Source organism: Arvicola amphibius, chromosome 2, assembly GCF_903992535.2.
Source record: "Arvicola amphibius chromosome 2, mArvAmp1.2, whole genome shotgun sequence".
NCBI lineage: Eukaryota > Metazoa > Chordata > Mammalia > Rodentia > Cricetidae > Arvicola > Arvicola amphibius.
The window spans coordinates 986,018-1,001,600 of NC_052048.2; positions in this window are offsets into that span (position 1 = coordinate 986,018).

A 15,583-nucleotide genomic window follows, 5' to 3' on the forward strand; every position below is an offset into this window, starting at 1 on the left:
CTGGATAAATCCAGGTTCCACCCCCCCCCCAAGCAGGAAGAAAATAGCCAAAAATCTAACAGGAAGAGAAGAATCAGAAATCTAGGATTAGCCAGTTCAGTGACTGTGTTTCAGGAACTAACTGAAGATAAAGTTAGATTGTAATCTTGAGAATAATCTTGAGAAACAGGGAGTTTTCCCCTTGTCATTATCATTGGTATTTTGGAATACTGTGTTTCAGGAACTAGCTGATTATGACCCTGAGAGTGATCTTGAGAGGCAGGGAGTTGCCCCCTGGTGATCATCACTGGTATTTTCGGAATTTTCTGTGACACCCTCCCTACCCCCTCGGATCACTGGGCTGTGGTTTCTTCCCTTAAAAACCCTTTCCCTCGGTCACTCAGGGTTGAACTCTTCCCCTGTGTGGGTTATGAATCTCGGCCCCAGTGCACTGGTTCCTGTCTCATCTCATCATTAAACCTCGTGTGATTGCAGCAAGGACGGTCTCTCGTGGGTTACTGGGGGGGTCGTGTTATCCAGAGACTTGAGTGAGAGTCTCCCCACACTGGGGGTCTTTCACTTTGTCTGTTTGTATGTCCTGTTTGTCTTGTCTTTGGCTTCGTGTTTACTATACTCTTTCTGTGTTAACTGATTTATTTTGGACTTGGGAAAACTGAACTGATGGCCAGTATGGGTAAGACTAGCAAGCTTAACAGTCCTCTAATCTGTATTCTAAAGGAATTTGATAAACTTTATCCCCCTACAGTTAAGGAGGATTATGATTATTATTACTATTAGCATTGTCTCTGAACATTCTGTGAAACAGAATGACCCACATTTGGGGTTGACTGACCCTCCCAGGTACTTATGATTCTCAGACAGTGTGGGCAATGAGTAATGTCACCTTTGGTAAACCCAGCTACCCAGATCAGATTGAACACATCTTGCCTTGAGTTGAAGCAACTTCCAACCTGCCCCCCTGGATAAAGGTCTGTATGATCCACATCAGGCAAGGTGGTTAAGTCCTAGTTGTTGGCAGACAGACCCTTCGAGGGCCTGTAGCAGAAACCAGAGCACCCCCTCTGTAAACCATTCTGCAAGACACACAAGAGGAATAATCCCTCTTTCCTCTCTATAAACATCTGAACCCTCTTCTCCCCTCTTCACCTCAACTTCCACCCCTGTCACCGCAGTCCCCACCATGAAGGACTCACTTTATCCCCAGGTCTGTACCTACTATCTAGTTCTTTCCTAGTTCCATCTATCTTCCCCATCCCCAGCTCTTCCCTACATCACCCTGTCTTTTCTTTCCACACCTGCCAGAGTGTCCCATATGGCCCTCCCAACTACTCCTCCAATTCCGGTTCAGTGGTGGCACATCCTTCAGTCCTTGCTCCCCTATGGCCATTTCCTGATGATCACTATCTGTATGTCCATCACAGATCTCTACAACTGGAGAAACCAGAACTCCCCTTTCAGCCCCACCCCAATTCCTTAATTTCTTTAATTGATTCTATCTTTTTTAATCATCTACCCACAAGGGATGACTGTCTGCAGATTCTCTGTACCCTCTTTATTACCAAAGAAAGATAATCAATTCTCATGAAAGCAACTGTCCTACTCCTCAGAATAGCTTCAATGCTGATGATCAGGGAACAGAGGCAATTGATCATGCTCTGCAAAGAAGGCAACCTCAATGGGACCACAGCACAGAGAGAGGTCATTCAGTGAATATCACCAGGTTCTGTTAGAAGAGATGAAAGGGGCAGTCTGAAAGTCCATTAACCTATCTAAGGTAACAGATGTGAAAACAGGCCCAGGTGCATCACATTCAGCTGTCCTGGACACCTCCTGGACACCTCCTATCAGTTATGCACTCCTGTAGACCCAGAGGATCTAGCAAACCTCAAGGCAGTCAACCTGGCCTATGTTACTCAGTAGGCCCCTGACATGCTATGTAATAATCCTTCTGTACACTGTGAATATGTATTACTCTCATTGGTTTAATAAATAACCAACTGGCCAATGGCTAAGCAGAAAGAGGTTAGGCAGGAAAGCCAAACTGAAAAGATGTTGGGAAGAAGAAAGGCAGAGTGAGTCACCAGCCAGACACAGAGGAAGCAGGAGATGAACATTCAGTGTGGAAAAAAGGTACCACCATGTAGTAAAGCATAGATAAGAAATAAAGGTTAATTTAAGTTGTAAAAGCTAATTAGTAATAAGCCTAAGCTATTGGTCAAGCAAATATAATTATTAATAAGCCTCTATGTAGTTATCTGGGGAGCTGGAAATGCCAAAGAGAAACTATGCCAACACTGATATATGTAGAAAGACACAAAAGATGGATGAGTTTGCAGGGAAGAACAGTGAAGAACTATTAAAAATATCCCAGAAAGTGTTTGATAGCAGAAATAGCAAAGAAAATCTCTGATAAAGAAGATTGGGTGTGCCACCATGACTGCACTACAAGTTCCATCCATTTTCAATTCTTCCCAGGCACACCATGATTAGAGAGGGGGGGGGACCTTTACAAAAGGATGAATGCACGTACTGCAAAGAAATGAGTCATTAAAAAATGAATGTTCACACTGGAACCAGGTAGCTATCCCCCTCACACCCAAGTTAGGGAAGGTTATCAAGGCTGAGGCGCCTTTGAACTAGGCCCTCATGAGCCTATGATAACCTGCACCATAGGGTACCAACCTATAAAATTTCTGGTGGACACAGGGGCTACTCATTCGGTATTATAGGAAAAGATTATTCCATAGCACCCAGATAAAGACACGGAGACTTGTTAATTATGAATGCTGAATGCTCAGCCTTAGTTTAAGCTTGTTCCACTAGCTCTTTTAACTTAATTTAATCTACTCTATTTATCTACGTTTGCCACAGGGCTTTTTACCCTTTATTCTCTGTGTTCTACTTTCCTGCTTCCTCCATGTCTGGATGGCTAGCCCTTGGCTTCTCCCTGGCATCTTTCCTCCTTTCTTTCCTCCTGTGCTTAAATTCCTCCTCCTTATTCTCTGCTGTAGACCTCCTCCCTTACTATTGGCCATTTATCTTTTATTAGACCAATCAGGCACTTTAGACAGGCAAGGGAAAACAGCAACTCACCTTTATATAACCAAACAAACATAAGACATCTTTATATATCATTCATCTTTTTATTAGACTAATCAGTGCCTTAGGAAGGCAAGGTAAAACTACAACACATTTTTACCTAATTAAACAAATGTTTCACAACACATGTTCATGAAAAAGGGGGCTTACTCATCTCAGAGAGAAAGACAATTAGAAATAAATATGAAATTGTCCAGTTGCTAGAGGCCATCTGGCTACCAACTGAACTGGCCAGTGAAAGAAATGACTTTTGGAAAAACACTCTGTGACCCGAGCCCAACCCCTAGCCCAGTTCCCTGTTCCCCTCCACCCATACGGGAGCATGTTTGCTTGCCAGACAAGGGTCATGGCCTGAGAAAGAAACATCATGTGGTTTTTCCGAGAACTAACCGAAACAAACACCTGTGTCCCTCGCCAGACCCTTATGCTAATATGGTGTAAAATGTGTCCAATCATTTTGTAACCCGTACCTGTTATGCTAAAGTTGTGGGGTTTGCCTATAAAAACTTACTGGAATTGCTGTTCGGGGTGCTCTGCCTCCACGGAGATCAGAGACACCTGGTCACGTGATCGATAATAAACCCTCTTGCTTATTGCATCTGCCGGACTGGGTAATTGAGTCGCGGGGCTTCTCTTCCCTGGAACTAAGACCTAGGAATTAGGGTCTTACAGCTGTAAGACTTTAAGACAATTCTGAAGCCATTCCTGACAATTCTGAATCCTCTCAGCCTCTGTGCCTTAGTGCTTCCCCTCCTTCCCTGGGAACCAAGGACCTAACAGCTAGACATGCACGTACTCAGTTCCTGAACAATTACCCATATACGTATGTTTTGATTCAGTCCCCTGGGAAATGGGGTCAAAATGACCTCTTACCTCATCTGATCTGGCAACAGCTCTCCAGCCAATTATTGGTAATAGCCCTTTCGAATAAGCCAATCACAACCCCCCTTGCTTCTATGGCCTTCTCCTTTAAAAGTAGACTGTACCAGCTAGTCGGGGGTCTCTCGGCTTCCCGAATGCTGAGGGACCCTGTCATGACAGAATTAATAAAATCCTCATGCTTTTGCATCAGCTGTGGTGTGAGAGGTGGTCTCTGGGGGTGACTCCTCCTTGGTGTTTGGAGGCTAGAGTCCAACACAGCCAGGACACCAAGAAGATAAAATCCCCCAAATTCAATGTAACAACCATGCAGATCAAGTTGCCAAAGAGGTTGTTCTCAGGGAATCCAAACCCCAGACTGCCCTGTAACTATCTGCTTGGTGAAGGTGTTCCTGAGTACAGTCTGGAAGAGATCATGTCATATTCTGACTTGGGGGCTCAGAAGAGCTACAACAGATGGTGGATCTTGCCTGAAGGAAGAATCTGCCTGCCAAAGTTACTGGACCAAAACTGGTTAACTGCCTTGCATCATGACCTGCACTTGTGACCTAAGAAGATCTCAGAACTCATTTCCCGTTCTGTAGCTCTCTGACTATCTGGACACCAAGAAAAATTTCAGAGCATTTCAAACCATGGCCTTGCCTATGCCCAGGTCAAGGCAAAGAAGGACATGCTTCCCCTAGGCCAACAGAGTGAAGGTTCAGTACCTGATGAATTTTGGGAAATGGACTTCACTAAAATCAAGCCAGGACTCTATGGCTACAAATATCTACTGTCTTTGTCTATAGCACCACAGGCTGGGCAGAGGACTTTCTATCCCAAACAGAAGTGGTAGCTAAGAAGGGGTAGCTAAGAAATTAATAATGGAAATTATACCCAGATTTGGCTTCCCCATATCTCTGGGGTCGACAATGGCCTGGCCTTGACAGCTCTCTACAGGTCTTTTTTTTTTTCTTTTTTTCTTTTTTTGGTTTTTTGAGACAGGGTTTCTCTGTAGCTTTTTTTAAAGCCTGTCCTGGAACTAGCTCTTGTAGACCAGGCTGGCCTCGAACTCACAGAGATCCGCCTGCCTCTGCCTCCCAAGTGCTGGGATTAAAGGCATGCGCCACCACCGCCCGGCTCTCTCTACGGGTCTTAACATAAATCATTAGAAACGTTGTTGTATGTATCATCCTCAGCTCAGAGAAAGTAAAGAAAGTGAACAGAAATTTAAAGGAGATTTTTAACCAAATATACTCTTGAAACTGGCAGTAACTGGGTCTACCTCTTACCTTATTACCTTCTCAGAGTCTAATGTTCTCCCTACTGAGAAAAATTCTCCCCATATAAAATAGTCTATCAGCAACCACCACCCACAATCCCTTGGATACATGCCAGACTGTTATCAGATTGTCCCACTCCAATTTCTGAGTCCTTAAAAAGACTGCAATTAACTTTGGATAATATTCTCCCTCAGGTACAGGCTACTCAACTTGTTGGGTACCGCCCATCTGATCACCTGTTCCAGCCCGGAGATGCTGTATTAATCTGTCACTTCAACACTGATCAGCTTGACCTTACAGAGTGCTTCTACAGACTCCTACTGCTATTAAAGAAACTGGTACTTCTGCCTGGATTCATAATCCACCGCAAGAAGACACCTGAGAAACCCACGGAAGAGGAGCCCAACCCCCAGATGTGGAAAGTGACAGAAAAAGGACCATTAAAAATAAACCTTTCTGCTGAACAATGGTGATACACATAGTTAATTCCAGCACTCAGGAGGCAGAGGCAGGTGGATCTCTGTGAGTTTGAGGCCAACCTGGTCTACAGAGTGAGTTTTAGGAGAGGTTACAAAGCTACAGAGAAACCCTGTCTTGAAAATAAAAAAAAAGCTAAACTTTCTTTTTGACTGTCTAACTTAACTTTGTGTTCTTGCTGTTGAAATTTACATCATGATTGTTTTATAAGATTATAGTTTTGTTGTTTAGTTTTCAGCCTATGCAAACAAGCTAAATGCATCTTTACAGGGGAAATAAAAGGCTCTGCTATCATAGGAAACACCTGATATTGTTTTGCTATGCAAAAGATTGCCTTTATCTGCCAGGGCCAAAAAAGGGGAGCAAATTGTCTTTAGCCAGAGGATACTTGGAATGGACTAACTGACCAATCCCAGTGTAATAACACAGACTTTAACATAATCATATTCATTAGAGAGTTTTGATCATGGAAATTACAGTTGTACTAAAATAAAAAGGAGGAAGGATTTATTAATCACTTCAACTAAATTTAACATATCTAGAGTAAACCTGTCTGTAACTAATAATGTGGAATATAATCTCTGGATCCATCTAGCACTAAAAAGCCAAAAAGAAAACAACTTCTGTGTCAGAAGAAATCCCTCTATTCCTGGTCTCTGTCTTTAATCCCAGCACTCAGGAGGCAGAGGCAGAGGCAGGCAGATCTCTGTGAGTTCGAGGCCAGCCTGGTTTACAAGAGCTAGTTCCAGGACAGGCACCAAAGCTACAGAGAAACCTTGTCTCAAAAAAAAAAAGAAAGGAAGGAAGGAAGGAGGAAAGGAAGGAAGGAAGGAAGGAAGGAAGGAAGGAAGGAAGGAAGGAAGGAAGGAAGAAAGGAAAGAAAGAAAGAAAAGAAAAAAGAAAGAAATGTGTATGGAAATAGAGGCTTCATATGAAAATTATACAAGGACAACAGGGAATAAAAATGAAGCATGTTTTCCCTAATTTTTATTTAAAGATTTACTAATTTATTTATGTATAGAGTGTTGGCATCAGATCACGTTATAGATGTGGTTGTTGGAAATTGACCTCAAAACCTCTTAAAGAACAGCAGTGAGCCTCTGAGCCATTGTTAGAGTCCAGACTCAATGAGGTTCACACATGCAGGGTAGGGGCATGTGGATTAGAAATATTAAATAGGAGCAACAGAGATACGAAAGAAATACAGAGACGTAGGATAGAACCAGGAGGGCACTCCAGTGAATACTGAATATGCCTATGTTTTTTCTATATGCTTATATACCCCAATGCAAAATGGGGGGAGGTAGAAAGAGGCAAAAGACTACTTTAACAAGACACAAAGAGCAAACAGAGAAATTACTTGTTTCGATACCTGAAACATCAAGCCACTATATTCTGAGTTAAGCATTCTGTTGTTTATGAAGGACAGGTGGTCTACACCTTACACCAAGTACCCCTCCTGTCATACACATTCTTGAAGGAGCAGGAATAGGCTTGGATTCTCTGACCTTACAAGGGTCTATGTGGGATAGAACATGTTAACCCTATTTTACTCAGCAAATCCTCACAGTCTGTTACTAGAATTACAAGAGCTCTTCCTGAACAATGCAGTGATTACTTTCATCTATTAGATCCCACTACAGTTGCTGTTGCTGCGCCCAGATTACGACCCCCAGAGAGACCACCAGAAACCAGAGAAGACCACACTGAAAAAAGCAAGGTTTAATTGTAAGCTAGCTGGGAACCCCGTCCCCAACACCCCATCGCAGCGAGGTAGAGAGAGGAGTTAAGAGTTCCTTTGTGGGGTTAGCTTTTTTAAAGGCAAACATCACTTCTGGGTGGTCAGGGGGGTTGGCATGGGTGCAAGGTCTTTGCTTCTCTCCCATCCTGCTTAGTCAGCTTGTTCTTTATTTTCAGAGCAAGGCTACCCTGCCCTTGAGTCAGGCCATCTTTATCAGCCTCCACCAGGTGGCCGGGTGTCCTTGTGCTTTGGAATTTCCTGAGTGGGGGGTGGGGCACTATCTTTCTGGGAACATGAAGCTAGTTTGGGGTTTCTAATTTTAAAACATTCTGCTAGGAAATTCCTTCTTGTCCCTTGGAGAATAAGGGATGAGGGTCTCACATTGCTACTGCAGCCTTTCTGTTACATCTCCGAGGACTTAAGTAGGACTACAAAGAGAAGTTTCTATAACAGCCTGTCTAATTTCAAAAACTACTAATATTACAACAAAATTATTAGCAGAAATTAATCAAGAAATGGGAGAACTCAGAACAACTGTTCTACAAAATAGACCCACTATAGACTGCCTGTTATTAAACATGATTTTGGTTGTCGGCAATGTACTGGAATATGCTATTTTAATAGCTCTGATTTCTCTCAAACTATTGACAACCAAAGTGATGATCCACATAAAGAAATAGAAAAAAGAATCTCTCATACAAATTTAGACTGGCCGATACGGCTAAAATGGTTCTTCACCCTCACTGGCTCTCTAATGTTACGTCTACTAATTACCATAACTGGGCCCTGTGCCCTCCAAGGCGCTACTAACTTGACTGCCTGTCAGATAAACAATTCTAGAAGCATTGCTTTTCACCTGTTCTCACAGTCTCAACAATTCCCACAGTCCTCTATTATCTCTGCCATTTGCGTACCCAGAAAACTCTGGATCTCTTCTTGCTACTGTCACCATTGCTGTTGCCTCTGCTACCACAGCTACCGAAGGAGCAGGGCAGACTTGATTTTGAGATAGAACTTCATTATAAACTATACTTAACCAAGGGCTGACTCAGCTAAAGCTATAAACTTTTCTAAGAAAAAGGCACAAACTGTGCCTGCCCAGGTCAAAGTGACCTCCACCTAGGTGGCCAACCAACGACTAATTTTGGTAATCAACGTCTGCTTTCTTCAGATGTCCTTGTGGGTGTCTCTGAACTGCTGTTTGGAAATTCTCCTAGGCCCAGACAATGAATTCAAAGGTCACCTACCCTCACCTAATTTGTACCTAATCCTAAAACACCAAGGCTTGTACCACCCTGCTTGTGTTTTTTCCCTTTAAAAACCCTCTGCCCCAGAGGCTCAGGGACATTCTCCTACACTGGCTGAGTCAGAGTGTTGGATTGCAATCTGGGTTCAAGCTTGTATTCAATAGACCCCTGTGTGTTTGCATCAGAAACCACCTCTGTGGTTCTGTGGTGGTCTTGTTTGGGGGTCTCATGACAGGGACACAACATTACCACCTGTTGTGTTATAAATTCAGCCAGCTCTACCCATAATAAATATTTTGAGTAAAGTTGGTGTTAAGAAAAAAATAATAAGGGCAGCTCCGCCGGTGCAAAGAAATCCAATTAGGTCGAATAAAACCAAATCAAAATGTCCATCATTTTATTAAGTAAGACGCTCTCAGGTGGCCAAGCACATGGCAGGGAGACAGGACAGCAGGGAGCCCATGCAAACCCGAAGACCACATGCTTCTCCTCTGGCAGCCACCCTCCAGGGAGAGGTCAGGACCTGGCATGCTGGGATTTGGAGTCCAGAGCAACGCAACTCCCAGGCCAGGTTGGCTGGGACGGATGTCAGGGGCTGGGGGCTACACTGCCAACTTAACAGTTGGGTGTGGTGGTTCACACCTTTAGTCCTAACACCCAGGGGCAGAGTGAGTTCAGAGTCATCCTGGTCTACATAGCAGGTTCCAAACCAAACATAGTTACATGATTTAAGACCCTACCTTGAAAATATAATAAAATAAAAATTATGAGTAGACCAGAAAATACCACTCAAGAGAAAATCCTTCCTTTCTTGCTCCTCCTCCTCCCCTCACACACACTTTGGGGATGGGGGCAGAATCTTGTTGTATAACCCAAATTAGTCTAGTATGTTCTATCTCTGTCAAGTTGGGAGCGTAGGCCCCAGCCCCTCACATTTATCCCAGCCCCCAGGCCTGATCTGGACTCCAAATCCCAGCAGGCCAGGTCCTGACCCCATCCCCAGGGTATTTAAATGAGCCCCCAAAAGAGGAACAAGTGGTCTCCCTTTTTTTCTCCTCCCGCTGGTCGCATTCCTGTGGCTTCCTGGTTTTCCCCCTCGGGGCCACCCAAGAGTGCAGAACTCCCATTAAACCTGGATATTTCTTAATTTGGCCTGTTTTGATTTGGCTTGATTGGGAATTTTGTGTCGGTAGAGATATCGCATTAGAAAATATTCCCAACAATCTCAAAATTACATCTTCCTACCTCTACCTTCTAGTTCTAGGATTGAGAATGTACCATCATACACCACCCCGGAGAAGCTTTTTATTGGATCTGATGTTTCAACATCAGGGTGTGATGATTTTTTCTTTGTGCTCTAACAAATAAAGTTTGCTTGAAGATCAGAGGATAGAGATAGTCACCTGTTACCCATAGAGGTCAGGTAGTGATGGCACATACCTTCAATCCCAGCACTTGGGAGGTGGAAGCAAGAAGGTCAGGAGTTCAAGGCTACGCTGGGCTGTAGGGGAGTGTGTTACAGTTGTAGAGTTGCAGAAATCTCCTGATTTATCAGGGAGCCAGGCTCTACTTAGAGCCGCAATAAGACAGCTCTAGAAGATAGAGCTGCAAAAGGACAGCTCAGCTCTGGGGGACAGAGCCACGAAAGGACAGCTCAACTCTGGAGGATGTCAGGGACCATTTTTCTAAGGATAGATTTGTCAGGGACCATAGTCCTTACAGGGATAGTAGAGGTCATTGCCCTAAGGATGTTTACAGAACCGCCCTTTACGCCAATGCTAATGGATCACATCTGTTAAGGGAACCCACCCCTTACTCCAATGTTAATGGATCACATGCTTCGGCTTACACCAGGTGCTGGCTGATGACCTTCAGTTACCCTGGCAGAGTTCCTGCCTACCCCTACCTCCACCCCATTCAAGGGTATATAAGCTGTAACTTTCACCCTAATAAACAGAGACCTTGACAATAGAATCTTGCTTGGTTTCCTTCCTCTCTCCAGCTCATGTCTTGCAGGTTAGCCCCCCTTCAGAAGACCCTGAATAGCTGACCCGCAAAGGGGGGGGGGGGTTATTACAGGAGGATAGAGCCACAATAGCACAGCTCAGCTGGGGGGGACAGAGCCGCAAAAGGACGACTCTGGAGGCTGGAGCCAATATAGGACAGCTCAGCCAGGAGGACAAGTGTCCTGACTATCGGGTGTTGTAAGCAGAGAGGCTGCTTGATGGTTCCCAGCTACTCAGTCCTGAAATAACCACACAGAAACTGTATTAATTAAAATCACTGCTTGGCCCACTAGCCCTAGCTTCTTATTGGCTGACTCTTATATTAATTTAACCCATCTCCATTAATCTGTGTGTCGCCATGCAAAGTTCCCAGTGTCTGACTCTGGTGTCTCTCTCACTCTGCCCTTCTTTCTCCCAGCATTCAGTCCAGTCGTCCCCACCTAGCTCTGCTCCGTCACAGCCTGCTCTGCTATAGGCTCAAAGCAGTTCTTTATTCGCGGTAATCACAGCATACAGAGGGAAATCCCACATCAACCGGGGAGCCAGGCTACCTAGAGCTATAATAGGACAGCTATGCAGGCTGGAACCTCAATAGGACAGCTCAGCCCTGGAGGGAAGGTGTCCTGACTATCAGGAAGCCAGGCTACCTGAAGCTGGGGTGCGGTGGGGGATGGTCTCCCCCACAGGATATAGCAATCCTGCTCTTCTCCTGGACAGCCGCTACAGCTGAACTCTTCTCTGTTTCCTTAAGGGAACGTCCTAGCAGAGCTATCCACTTCTTCTCAGGCACAAGACTCTGGTGAAAAGTTGCTGCTTTTTTCTGTTTGGCCTTGCTCAGCCTCCTCTTAAGGAACATCCTAGCAAGGTTCTTCTGGTCTGCTCCGCCTTGCTCAGGCCCCCTAAGGGAGCATCTCAGCAAGGTTTTTCAGCTCAGTCCCCTAAGGGACTTCCCAGGCAGGTTCTGTTGTGCCTGAGTCCTGAGACCCCCAAGAAGACCACCACAAAGCCACACTTCCAAATGCAAAAGCAAGGTTTCATTTATTATGTTCAGGCTAGCACGGGTCTTCTGCCTCACGTTCTGACACAGCAGAAGGAGGGAGAAGGACCCCGTTTACTGTTGTAAGAGGTTTATAAAGACAAAAACCACAAAGCAGTCACAAGGTTGCAGTTTCAAAGTACAAAGTTACTTATCCTATATCATAATTGGCTAAAGGTTAGGCAAATCTTAGCTGCTAGTTCCTGATAGGCTATTATTATCTGAGGGGAAGAGCAACAGTCCCCTGGTTACGACCTCCAGACATCTGCTGGCCCTGTGCTAACACAGGGGCTGTTTGAAATATTACCCAACTGATAGGGGAAATTGGGTGGTCAACATTCTCTGTATGACTACGGTTGGGGGAATGGGTTGCAGTCGGCAACTTTGTATAACTTAGGTTCCATTAACTAATACTTCCACTAAAGAGGAGTTCCATGGCCTTCAGCTTATCCTGGAGACTGGGATGTAGTTCAAAGTCCCAAAAGGGCCCAGCACAGAAATGGAATTTTTTCTGGCCTTTCAGTTCTTCTGTCCTGCGCCAGCAAATGAAGAACATCACGCAAGACTCTTTAGAGAAAGATTTGTTTGGGAAGGAGGAATCCAGGAGAGTGGCCACCTCTGCCAGAGAGGGATAAATGGCCGCCTTTAACTGAACAGGCAGAGAGGCTTATATAGGGCTTCTTAGTGGTGGGGTTTTTCCAGGGAGAAGGGGGATTGGTTAGTTTTTCTCTGCTCAGGGATTGTTTAGTATAGTTGGTCAGAGGCAGAGGTGACTCTGACTTTGTGGCCAAACTGTGGTTCTTTCACTGGTCCTTTTTAGCTTTTTGACTCTAATCTTAGGACCAGGGCATATTTCTTTCACTGGCTCTGATTCTAGGGACAAAGTGTGTTTCTTTGACACTAGTTTCAGAGTCAGGGCATGTTTCTTTGGTCCTGGGTTTAGGGATAAAGATGTTTCTCTCCCTGCCTCAGATCTCAAATCCAGGATGTGTTTCTTTCACCGGCTCTGGGTTCAGAGTCAGGATGTTCAGTGATTGGTTGGTTTCCTGCTCCAGTTGTCCCTTTTACCCTACATGGACTACATGAGATTTAACCAGTTTAAAAGAGACACAGAGCTCACACCTTTGATTCCAGCACTTGAGATCTCATGCTTGTAATTCCAGAACTAGGGAGGTGGAGACAGGAAGTGATAATGGCTGGGTGGAGAGCGGAATATAAGGCAGAAGGAGCTCAACTCTTTTCGGTCAGCATTTCATAGAAGTAGAACTTTAGAGGCTGGCTGCTTTGCTTCTCTGACCATTCGGCTTTTACCCCCAAGTATCTGACTCTGAGTTTTTATTATTAAGACCAATTAGAATTTGTGCTACATCAAATTTCCTCTGTGTAACAGTTCTAGATGTCTTGGAACTTGCTTTGTAGACCAGACTGACCTTGAATTCACAGAGATCTGCCTACCTCTGCCTCCCAAGTGCTGGGACTAAAAGCACACGCCACCGCAGCTCAGCCTTTATGGTTAACTAGTGCATAGCTCCACCTTCTGATATTCAGGCAAGCTTTGTTTGTCAGAACACAAACAAAATATTACCACATCGGGAACAGCACAGCTGGCTTTGAAAAGCCTAGAGAGGTGACTCAGCAATTAATGTTTCCACTCTTGCAGATCTTTCCCAGCCTTAGTATAATCACATAAACATAAACCTTTCAAGGTAGATGAAAAATGGTATAGGGCTTTGAAGTTGTTCTACCCTTGACTGACAAGAATAATTCAAACTAATTCAGCACAACAGAAACAAAGATAAGCAAGCAATGTTTAGTAACTAACAGTACACATGCAAAAGATCTAAAAGCAAAATCTGTGGTTTCTGTAGTGATAAGGAGCTGCAGGCAGGCCTGCTTTTCATCCCGCCCCACTCCCGGCCACCTGGCTAGCTTGTGCCCCAAAATAACAACACAAATAGTATTCTTTTAAACACTGCTTGGCCCATTAGCTTCAGCCTCTTACTGGCTAACTCTCACATTTTGATTAACCCATATTTAGTAATGTGTGTAGCACCACGAGGGGTGGCTTGCCGGGAAGATTCTAGCCTACGTCCATCTTGGGTCGGAGCTTCATTGCATCTGACTCACTTCCCTTCTTCCCAGCATTCTGTTCTGTCTACTCCACCCACCTATGTTCTAACCTATCAGGCCAAGCAGTTTTCTTTATTAATTAACCAATGAAATCATCAGATAGATAAAAGACACACCTACATCAGGTTCCGTCTCATTTGCTTATTTTTGAGAGAGTCTCACTATATAGCTCAGGCTGGCCTGGACTCACATATGCTCGTGCCTCCATATGGGTAAGATGTGCACACCACACCAGGTTACACAGGCCTTTTTATCTATCCTGCCCAGTCTTCCACATCATTCTCTGCCTCTCAGTTGATAGAACTGCTCAAGTTCTTGTGGTTGATCTCAGGACTATCTGTGGGTTAGACATCCTGTTGTCGCAAAGTAAACTTCTGATACTTTAAATTTTAGGCCTCACCATGAAATCTGAAGCCAGGGTTTTGCAATAGCTTATCAGTCAGTATAAATGGAGTAGGGCTCAGACCGTGTTGTAGGCTCCTCCCTTGGTTTGCACGCATATTGCACTTCTACTTAGTAAGAAAAGCAGAAATGACCAGGTATAGTGGTACCTGCCTGCAGCCCTGACACTTGGGAAGTAGAAGCAGCAAGACCAAGGCCATTGTCAGCTCCAGAGAAAGTCCCAAGGCAGCCTGGGCTACATCAGACTCTGTTGGAAAAAAGAAATTTTAAAAATTTATTTATTTATTTATTTATTTATTTATTTATTTATTATGTATACAATATTCTGTCTGTGTGTATACCTGCAGGCCAGAAGAGGGCACCAGACCCCATTACAGATGGTTGTGAGCCACCATGTAGTTGCTGGGAATTGAACTCAGGACCTTTGGAAGAGCAGGCAGTGCTCTTAACCTCTGAGCCATCTCTCCAGCCCTAAAAATTTTTTAAAAATTTTTTAAATTTAAATTTAAAAATGGGCTGGCAAGGTGGCCCAGAAAGTAAACATTTACTCCAAGCCTGACAACCTGAGTTTAATCTCTGGACCCATATGATAGAAACAGCAACCCAGCTTCCACAAGTTATCCTCTGACCTCCACTCACATGATTGCATGGGTACACCCTTCCCCTCGAGCCCCCCCTCTAGATAGATAGATAGATAGATAGATAGATAGATAGATAGATGATACATGATAGAGATAGAAGACAGATGATAGATGATGATGATGATAGATAGATGATAGATAGATAGATAGATAGATAGATAGATAGATAGATAGATAGATGATAGATAGATAATAGATAGATGATAGATAGATAGATAGATAGATAGATAGATAGATGATAGATAGATAGATAGATAGATAGATAGATAGATAGATAGATAGGTAGATAGATGATAGATAGATAGATAGATGTAGATAGATAGATAGATAGATAGATAGATAGATAGATAGATAGATGATACATGATAGAGATAGAAGACAGATGATAGATGATGATGATGATAGATAGATGATAGATAGATAGATAGATAGATAGATAGATAGATAGATAGATAGATGATAGATAGATAATAGATAGATGATAGATAGATAGATAGATAGATAGATAGATAGATAGATAGATAGATGATAGATAGATAGATAGATAGATAGATAGATAGATAGATAGATAGGTAGATAGATGATAGATAGATAGATAGATGTAGATAGATAGATAGATAGATAGATAGATAGATAGATAGGTAGATAGATGATAGATAGATA